Raw genomic sequence first — 10,561 nt, 5'->3', positions numbered from 1 at the left:
ACTTGTCCATAGGAAGGGCTCCATGGTTTGCCATAAACCTGTCCTAGCAGAGAGATGGCTGCTGTACCTGAACCTGGTGTGAGTGAGGTCTCAGGCAGCTGATCTTTTTACAGATTTTGAGTTCTTGTTGGCATTGGGCAGGTCAGAGTTGCAGAGTGCTGTAGGAGGACCTGCCAAGTGTCTGATGGCACTGGGGACCTGAGGCTGACAGAGGTGACCACCAAGGTCCCCTTGGGCTGCCTGTGTCCATCTCAGCCTGAAGTGGGGAGGGAAACTTCTCTTTTAAGGGGAAAGCACAAGTGGAGAAGAAAAGGTGAGCCAGTGGTGAGCCCAAGGTCTGTGTTTGCAGGAGCATCCTCTGTAGGAATAATTGCTGGATGAGCAGCTGCTGGTGGGTTCCTACTCTGTGGCAGTGTGGGAACCACCCTGTGCTGTGCCCCCAAACTGGGGCTCACAGCTGCAGCTCTTAAAGGACCAGCTCTGCTCGTTGTTTTCTAATTTGGCGCTTTGAGATTTTCTGTAGTTTTGGAAATCAGTTGGGTAAAACGCAGCAAGGCAACTTTATTTGGTGAGTGGGAGTCTCTCCGGGCAGTAGTGGGGATGGAGGTGCGTGTTGTGGGGGCTGGATTGAAATGCTGGAAGAAATGACATTGTGTTTGGCTAGGTCTGTGTGCTCTTTGTGATGCCTTCTCCTTCCAAGGCCCTCCGAGCATGTGCTGAGTGAGGCTGAGCTCTGAATTTTACGAGGAAGGTGTTTGTCCCCCAAGTACAAATGTCTAATTAGACCTGACACAGCGGAGGCATTTCCCTGACATTTATGTCACCGTCTTTCAAATCCTCAGGAGCACACAGGCTGGTGGGAGGCACCACAAACAATGTCAGAAACAGCATAAAATTCTCCATTAGCCACGACCCCCAGAAAAGAAAAAAACAACAAACCAACACCCAACCCTCACACTACTTTTATTAGGCACACTAAAAGTGAAAGCAGAAGGGTGGGGCTGGGTTTGTTGGTCTCTGCTTGTAGAGAGACATAAAATGGCTCATTTAAATTCTTAAGAACTGCATAGGAGGCAGGAGACACAATGAGGATCTCGGAGAAGAAAGGCCATCAGCTGAACAAACTAATAGTGTGGTAATCAAAGGGGAGTTCTGCAGAGCCCACCAGGAGGTGCTTTGGATGAGGAGGTTCCAGCACAGCGTCAGCTGAAATCTTTAATAAATTATAAATAAAAAAACAAACAGCAAAGGGACATGTAGCAAAAGGGAAAGGCAAGTCCAAGATGTTCCTAAACAGTGCAGGCTCCAAGTGTGTGGTGTGGCTGTTCCTGCAAGGGAAGCTCATCAGGGTTGGTGTTGTTGAGGATAATTCCCAAATCCTGCTTTGCTGAGCTCCATCATCCCTGGTGTCCATGAGAGCCACACGGAGGTGTGTGGCTTCCAGCAGGTTTGGAGCGGCTTCCAGCTGCTCTGGAGGTTCAGTTTTCCAAGAAGGAGGCTGTGGCTGGACCGTGCTGGGGATGGGGAGCCAGCCTGCAGGGACTGGGTCAGGCCCTGGCTGCTGTTGGGATCTGCCATGAAGGCACGAGCTGTTGGATGCTGTCCTGAACAAAAATGGTCCAGAGAGGCTTAAAGGCAGAGAAACCAAAAAATCCCCACGCAAACCCTGAGTGATTGTGGGGTGTGTTTTCTTCAAAGCACTGCACAGGCATTAATTGAGATTCACAACAGTGCTACGTGGTGGGGCAGCAATGTTGTCATTTTTAGAGGTAAACACTTTTCTACAAGTAAACACCTTTTTACAGGTAAATTAATCAGGATTTTTTTGTTGTTACTGTTGCAAAACTGAAATTCAACATAAAATATGATAAATATAAAAGTAACTTAAAAGAACAGGGGGGAACAGAATCTGCAAAGTCAAAACCAAATAGTGCTAACCCACAGAACAGGGAACAGGAGGTAGGAAAAAAGAAAAGAAAAACAACTTAGAAGCAGAAATACCTCAAGCTTTAGGAGTGTGTTTGATTTTAACCAAAATTAAACCATATTGAATTTCTCCTTGGTTTGATGCAAGTGGCTTTGGTTAAAGTTGCACTGTGGAGAAATTTCGCCTCAAGGAAAATTTCTTCCCAAGAGGACAATTTAAGGAGGAGAGACTTGAGCTCTGAAGTATCTGCTGGTGGAGAATGACACCAGAAACCAAGGCTGGGTTGGACAGGGCTTGGAGCAGTCCCTGCCCATGACAAGGAGTTTGGAACAAGATGATCCTTGAGGTTCTTTCCAACCCAAACCATCCTGTGATCCTATGAAATTCCTGCTGGGAGGGTAGGAATGCTGCCCAACCAAGCTGCTGAGCTTTGGGTCAGCCAAGCACCAAAGGGTTTTGGTTTTGTAACTCCAGTTTTAAATCAGCCATTGCTCTCATTCCACACAAGAAAAGCCTTGGAATTAAAATCCTATAGGATTCAACACTTACAGTCAGAAAAGTGTTTGTCCTGATGCAAACTCGGATTCAATTTTTGGTGTTGCTCTTTCAGATTTCTCCTCCAATAAATTAATAAAACCTGAAATCAGTGTCAGTTTTAGAAGTGTGAGCACCTGTGAGCAGGGGGTAAATGTGGAATGACAGCAATTTTTTTGAGGTTTAATTTTAAATCCTTTGGAATCAAACTACTGGGAGGATCCTGATGGAAAGTAGGACAGAGACTTAAATGAAGGGTAACAGCACAAATTCAATGTGGTTATAATGGCCATTTGCCCTCATTACAGATTCTGGCTGTGACCTGTTGCCTTTGCTTTTATTTTCTGCTTCAGCTCTCTGAGTTTTGTTACCTTTCTCATCAAACTGGGACGTTCAGGAGGAACAGAACCTGAGATGTACTTAAAACAAAACCAGCCCAAAACCCCAAACATTTTTAGATATTGTTATCATTTGTAAGTGAATGGTTAAGGGGATTGCAATGTATGTTTTTTCCATATCACCTTCTGTAGGGAATGGCTGCAAGATCCCAGTGCTTCTGGGGCCTGAAAATTCCACACTCGATTTCTTGCTTTGCTTGAGTATGCAGCAAGATCTGCCAAAATTCAGAAAACAGTTTGCTGTTTCAAAAAAAACCAAGTTGCTCAAAGTTAAGTGCAAGTGCATCATCAATAAAATTAAATTTTGCTGAGTTCTCAAATTGAATTCAAATTATCAAACAGAGTATTTGAAGACTTGCTTTGACTTGCAAGTATAAACTCTTGCAATGCCAGCAATTTAATGTAACTTCTTTTGTCTGTTTCTCAGAAGCTTTTGGAAAACCTCCTTCCCTTTTCACATGAAATTATTTTTTATGACTTCCTGAGAGTGTTCAGGTGACACAAAGCCTAAAAATTATGAGCAAGCCTCTCCTGAAGCTCCTTCCTCCCTTTGCCTTCCTCCTGTGTGGTTTTATTTTTGTAAATAAGTGTCACTAAGGTTACTGAGAGACTGATACACAAATATTGCTTCAACCAATAGCACTGAATTGGTGCTTTAATTTACAATTGTGCCTTCCAGACTCAGTTTTAATCACAGTGGGGGAAGCTCTTTGTCCTATTAGTGGCAAGGAATGGTCCATCTAGGAGAGCCCTGTGTTATTTCCAGGGTGCTTCATGTGGGGAAGCCACAGGGTTGTCACCTACATGTGCTCTGGAAGCTCAAAATTGAAATGCAGGGGAAGGACAGGGCTGAAGGCTTGGATATTTATTTTTAAGTATTTATTCTCCATGATTTTCTTTCATTTTTTTGGTTCTTGTAAAGGAAAAATTTGCAGTATTTCAAGGGGTGGTTCCGTGCCCTTGCCCCCAGTGAATGAAACTCCTCCTGCAGCATCTCACATTTTGGGGGTATGAACCCAACTTGGTGCATGAGCAATGAGGCTGTAAAAAGGCAGAGATCAGGGAAAAAAATAGGCCTGGAAAGACAAGGAGTTTAATTCTTGGGCCATTCTGGGTTGAATGCTGAGCCAGGTGATCAAATCTGTTTTCTCTAGTGGCTGTTGGAGTCAGTTCCATTAAAAATCTGTGGGCCTTTCACTGTTTTAAGTACTTGCTCTCTCTCCTTTATTGTCTCATTTCTAGCTTCGCTACCTGGCCTGATTTTGCTCCAAATGTCTCCATTCACTTTAATTAAGCCGTTTCTTGGCAGTGTCTTTAAGCAAAGAGGCTTTAAGGAAGAAGGGCATCTCTGTGCAATAAAGGAGAGCAGTGCTGGGTAGGTAGAGTTAAAAATGGTTTTGCCAGGAGCTTCTATTTCAAAAAAGGATGAAAAGGTGGCGTTCCCTTGGTGGCAGCAAGGATTTGGGTGTTTACAGCAAAATGTGCTGTCCTTCTGGGACATCTCAGAACAGCAAAAATCACCTGCTGACACCAACCCATGGGTCAGTCATCAGAATTAATTTGTTTTCTGTGGTGCTGTTGAGCTGTAGCTTGAGCAGCAAGCGGGATAAAACTGGAGAGAGAGGAGGAAGTCCATCTGGGAAGATGGCATGGGGAAACCTGTGGGATTCAGGCAGGGTTTTCTCTGAGCCTGGAGCCTGCTCGCTGCCTGTGCAGGTGCTGAAGGGCACCAGCTCGGAGGTGGCAGAGTCAGTTTCGTTGCCAGTCGTAAAGATGCAATTATCACCCCTTGTTTGACCGAAGAAGACTGTAAAAGGAGACTCAATGTGAGTATTTACTGTATTTTTCTCCCCCCTGTTTTAAAAGGACGGCCGAGTTTGAGTTATGGTAATAGCGGCACTCAGGGTTTAGGACTCGCCTCCCTGAAATTTTCAGGACCACTAATTTGTGGTTACTCCAGTGCTGGAATGGACTCGGTGGTGGTGGCCTTTAGACTGGCAATGCAGTAAAAGTTTAAAGCTGCAACTGCTTCGGAGCCAAAGGAAGAGAGAAGATTGAAACCTAAAGGTTAGCGTGAAATGCACTTTACTGTTATCTATGAGAACAAATGAGTTAAAAAAATTTCAAATACCAGAATACCCTACAGGGAGGAGATATAACTATTAAAGGGCTGTTATAGCTGCAATAAATGTAGGAACAATAAAAATAAATTGATGAAGTAAATGTCAGCGCTGTTCCCCTGAGCTGCCCCCACACCTTTGTCCAAAAGTAGAACATCTCCAATTACAGAGGGTGGAATCAGCCTTCAATGACAATATGACAAGGACAGAACATAGAGCAGTGGCACAGGGAACACAATTATGCACAGCCTTGAAAAATTGTATCATAGCACAATGTATGGAAGAAATCAATTAATGATGCAGGGCCTCCAGTTCTGTCTAATAATCCTGTGAGAGAAGGATGAACGTCCCCCCCTCACCTTGGAAAGGGAGAAGGGGACAACAACGCTGAGGAAGGATGACCCAGGAGTGAAAGTCTGTATAATACCATGGGTCAGCATTTTCATGCTCTCTCTGGTGTGTGGATGTATCTCTTTACCCATTATTATTTTTAAAAATCCTCACTTTTGGGAAAGTATTTAATAGAAAACCCCTTTGGTGGCTAAATATCCCACTGGAGGAAAAAAAGATAAAAAGAAAGAAAAGAGATTTATTAGGTGAAAAGGCCAGAGATGAGAAAAGCCAACAGCTCAAATCCAAATCCAGGAGCTGAAAGGAAAATTAAAATTTTTTAGGAGTAAACAGTGTAGATGGTAGAAGACAATTTATCTTGTGCAATTTACAACAGGTGCTAAACATTACGAAAACCAGAGCTATTAAGCAATCAAATTAAGCTATAATTAACAGAAGAAAACTGCGCAGGAATTCTAATTAATACGTATCTGAGCACATCCGTGGTCCCCTCCACAGCTCAGCTTTCTAAACCCCTGCCATTTCCCGAGATCAGCCCAAGGGTCAGTGCTTGGAGGGTGTGTGGGACACTCTGGGTGTCACCAGAGGTGTTTCCCAACAGCTGCACTCTGGGATGCTGCCTCGGAGGGCGATGCTTTAATTTGGGATACACTGTTCCAAGCCTCTAGAAAAGACTCATCTTTTGTTTGAAGACCTGGCTGAGAGAAGCCCATAATGAGCTGGGTTCATCCTTCTCTTTATGTTTGTCTGTGGTCGTCCTCCCTTCCCCACCAGGTGTATTTCTGAGCAAGCCCTGTTTCCCAAGGTGCTGTTGGAGAAGAATTCCTGACAGCAGTTTTCCTGGATGGAGGTTCTGAGGTGGGATGGCCACAATTCTTCAGAGATGATAATTCTTGCTTTGCCAAGGACTTGAAACAGTCTTGAACTGGCACTGGATCAAATGTGTGACGGGTGCTCCAGGTGATTAATATCTCTGAGATGACCGGGACAAGTTTGCCCAGCTTTGGTTAAAAGCAGAGCTCAACTCCCTTATCTGCATGCCTCCCAAACAGAGATAACAGTGCTTCCCTACCTTACAGAAGTGTTGGGAACATCAGGTGGTTTAATGCCTGCGTGCCACTTTCAAGTGCTATCATTATAGTACCATGGCCCATCTTAAGGAGGATTTGTTGTTTTTTACAAAATTAATTGTAAATCCAATAGAAAATAATTCAGCCTCTGGAATTCTGGTGAGATAATTATTGTGAAGGCAGAATTAGTGCAGTTCCTTTCAAATGATGCACTACTTTAATTATTACTTTCTAATTTTATGCAAATATCATTTAAAGCCCCTGTAACCCTCTAATGGGTTGGTTGAATTTACCCCCTCTAACATGGTGCTGACTCCTTCAATTCCCCTGCTGCATTCCTCAGGTGGATTGTTGTTTTCCCTGGAAAGCAGCATCTTTTACTGGTGGTTCTGCAGATTTTCTTGCTCAGGGTTGCAGGTCCTGCTGCTCGTTGTTGGCTGCCTGTGTCTTGCATGATTTGATAATTTCCCCTTTTTGTGTCACTCTGGGCATTATCAGTTCCCAATCTGCTCCAAGATTGGGTCACCTCTTCCATGCCCAGCTGGTTGGCTGGAAATCACTGGGAAAAATGTGAAGCCCAAGACTGGGGCCACTGCAGGTGGATTTTGAGTCAGGTTGAGATGGCTCAACCTGACCATCTCACGCTCTCCCTGCCAAACCAGGGACTGCAGGAGGAGTTTTCCTCTGCTGTTTTCCATGCAAATGTCTGTGCTCTAATTGTGCTCTGAATAATTCTGCTCTCTCTTCCTGGCTCCCTGCCAAGCTGGTGCATAAACAGCCCCCTGCCCTACCCTTGGGAGCATCCCTCCCTGGGCATGGCTGCTGCCTCTTCCCAGAGCCGTGCCCGAGGAGCTGGATACGGGGTCAGGCCTGGGCTGGCTGAGCAACCAGAATTCTCCAGGGGTTATGGGGATGCTCCAGCCAAGGTGCTGAAATGAAACATTTTTCCTTGGCATTGTGCTTGTGCCTTCCCAAATCCTGCTCTCCTTCAGGGTGTCCCTCTGCCGTGGGATGCTCCACAGGGTCTGGGAATTTGTGGTGTTTAAAATGCTCTCAGGCTGTGGGAGAATCACTCTTGGAAGTGATTGCTAGTGCCTTACCCTTGTGTGCATGGATGTCCTAAATCTAAGTGTGTGCGTGCCCGTCTGCGAGATCAGGACCTCGGTTATTAATAACAATTAACAATTAATTAATTATTCCCATCAGGTAGATATGCCAACCTCTGGCTTATTCCTGGACATCTAGCACAGCAAATTAAAAAGCACAATGTAAGCTTTTAATGGGAATATCCTTCCCTTTCCTTGGGTGGTGTTTCACGTGTCAAAATTTACTTTTGTAATTTTGTGGCAAACTCCCTCTTTTTCGCTCATCTTCCCTTTATTCAAATTTCTGTTGGCTAAATTGTGGGGGATTTTGGTGCCTGTTGGAGCGAGTGATTAATGGCAGGGACGAGAGAGGGGAAAGGCAAGGCAGCTCTGGGAGGGAAAGCTGGGTAGATGGGCTGGTGCTGGTGGCAGGGGAGAGATCCCAGCCCCGGGCAGGGTGGCACCAGGTCAGGGGATAACTCCACCCCAGTGTCCAAAACCAGAGCCTGGAGGAGATGCACAAATCCCACCACACAGGGGGAAAAAGGACACCCGGCACAGGCAGGGATTCAAGCAATTAATCCTTTACTTAAAGAATAATAAGCAGCCAGATTTTTACATACCAAAAGTGGGAACAAGGTAAAAGGGGTTAAAAACTAAAAAGCAAGGACAGCAGACACCAATTAACACAATGCTAATTGACAATTTCCCCAAGCCTCCATGAAACATGCCAGACCTATTTCCCCAATTACTAATTAAATCAAACCACACACACAATACTAATTTTCCCAACTTTGGGAGCTCAGTAGACAAATAAAATGTGAAACTAACTTAAACATGTTGTCAAAGTGCAGGGAGATTAGGGAACTTTAAGGGAAAAGGGATGAAGCTTTGCTCTGGGTATAGTCTTTATGTTTCTGGCCGTTTTGGGGAGTCAGATGAGGGATGTTAATTGAGGCAGGTATGTGGTGGGGTCCTGCTTGCTGGATGTGATTAACACCCTGAGAGAGGCTGAGGACACAAGGCTGGTCTGGTTTGCTGCTTAATGAGAGGATTCCTGAGAAACAGCCTAGAAGGGGCTGCTTGGGCAGCCTGGGATGCCTCGCAGGCATTCAGAAGAGCAGTTGTGATTTGGAAAAAGTTTTATCTGGGGCTGGGGGAGAGGTGGTGACAGCAGCTTCTGCCAGGCTGCCCTGTGGTGGGGACAAGTGTTCAAGGCAAGGCTGGGTGGGATTTGAGCAACTGGTCCAGTGAAAAATATCCCTGCCTGTGACAGGAGGTTTGGAACACTATGATCTTCCAGGACCTTTCCGAAGCCAAACCGTTCCACAATTCCGTGCTGCTCTCCCTGTGCAAAGGTTCTGAGAGATGCTGGAGGTGCACTTGTGGCTGGGGTGTCCTTGCCCTGCTGGGCTGGGCAGGAGGAGCAGAAGGACAGCTCAAAGTTGTGCTTTATCAAACTGCTGCCCCCTCCCCCGGCATGGAATGAGGATGAGGCAGCGATGGGATAGGTTATTGCCGATAATCAAAGAGAGTTTAAAACCAAGCAGGAGACTGAACCGCCTGTGTGGGTGGCTGGAATGGTTGTTTGATGTGAAAGTCAATGACTGAATTATTCAGAGAGAGTGATTTCCAAATGATAATTTTACATTTCCCATAACTGATTTTGATTTATTCCGGCAGCAGCCGATAGCCCAGCAGGAGTTGGGAGAGGTTCTTGGCTCTGCCGCTTCTTTTTCCCTCTCCTTGGAGCACAGAAAGGTGCTTGGAGCTGGAATCCACCCCTGCTTGGAGACTGACCTTTGTGCACCCATCACTGGTGGGGCTTGGATTTTTCCAAAGGAGAGGCAGTGAAAGCAATTGTTTTAAAGAAATTGGCCTGTTGCTCTCATCCTTGCCGGGACCTTTGGTACAGAGCATCCCTCTGCCATGGTAAATAAGTATTTCATTCATTAGGGGACACACAGCTGCTCCAGGGAGGTGTGGGATAGCCCTGTCCTGGTGTTCATGGGCTGATGGGATTTGTAGGATGCTGCTGGCACTGGTCCCTCGTGGGCCAGGTGGGAGCTGCAGGTTGTTTCAGAGGAGGCTTCTTCCTCTCTCCTCGTGGTCATTAATTCTGTCTGGGGCCAGGGAGATCTCCCCTAATGAAAGCTGCAGGGAGATTGGTTTGCTGTATGGCAAAGCTTCAGTTTTGGTGAATCAGCAATTTCTGATGAAAAATCTTTTGTCTGAAAATTCCCAAGAAGCTGCGGCTCTGACCTCGGAGCGGCTGCCTTTCCTCGGAGCACATTACTGGGATTTATGGTGCTCTCCCATGGTTTATTGTTCCACTGCAAGCAGAGCTGCTGGATGAGTTTTGACTATCCTTGTGGGCAGGGAAGCAAAGCAGCAGTGTGGGACTGTCCAAACTTGCATGATTTAACACAAATCCGTGCTGTGGGCCCACACCGAGTAGTTTCTGGCCACTCTGAGGCTGCTCAGGCTTGGGGTACATCTTCTCTGGGCCCAGCTCCTCCTTTAGCTGTTCTGGTGAGTGGTCCTGAAGAAATATTCCCAGTGCCACCAGCTCTTTAATTAGGAAAATAAGTGGTGACTGCAGAATGAGCTTTGTGGTGTGTTTCCTGAAGGCTGCAGGCATGGAGAGGATGTTTATGCCATGGACCTGCCAAGGGTACCTTAGTGACAGCAAATAGCCACAGTAAGGCACAAAAAACCCTTGCAAAGCATGAGAAGAATAAAATAAAATATCATTCCCACTTTATAGCTGTAGGCCCAGCACATTGGCACTGCAGTGTTTGCTCAAGGCTGCAAGAAAACAAACCCTGAGCTTGGAATTGGAGTGAAATCTGCAGAATAACTTCCAGCAGCAGGACACAAATTTCCTCTGCACTATAAACATTCATACTCACCTCCTTAAGGAGCACAGCAGAAGGAATGTGGTAGCAGAAGGGCTCCAAAAGGCTGGTCCAGGAAGGAGGGAAGGAGTGTTTTACAAGGCATAATTTATGAGCAGGGAGGACATCACTGATGTGCATTGCCAGGCTGTAGGTGATGCCTTCCCTATATGAAAACT

This window comes from Passer domesticus, chromosome 3 (genome assembly GCF_036417665.1).
Source record: "Passer domesticus isolate bPasDom1 chromosome 3, bPasDom1.hap1, whole genome shotgun sequence".
Taxonomy (NCBI): Eukaryota; Metazoa; Chordata; class Aves; order Passeriformes; family Passeridae; genus Passer; species Passer domesticus.
This window is presented reverse-complemented; position numbering follows the sequence as displayed.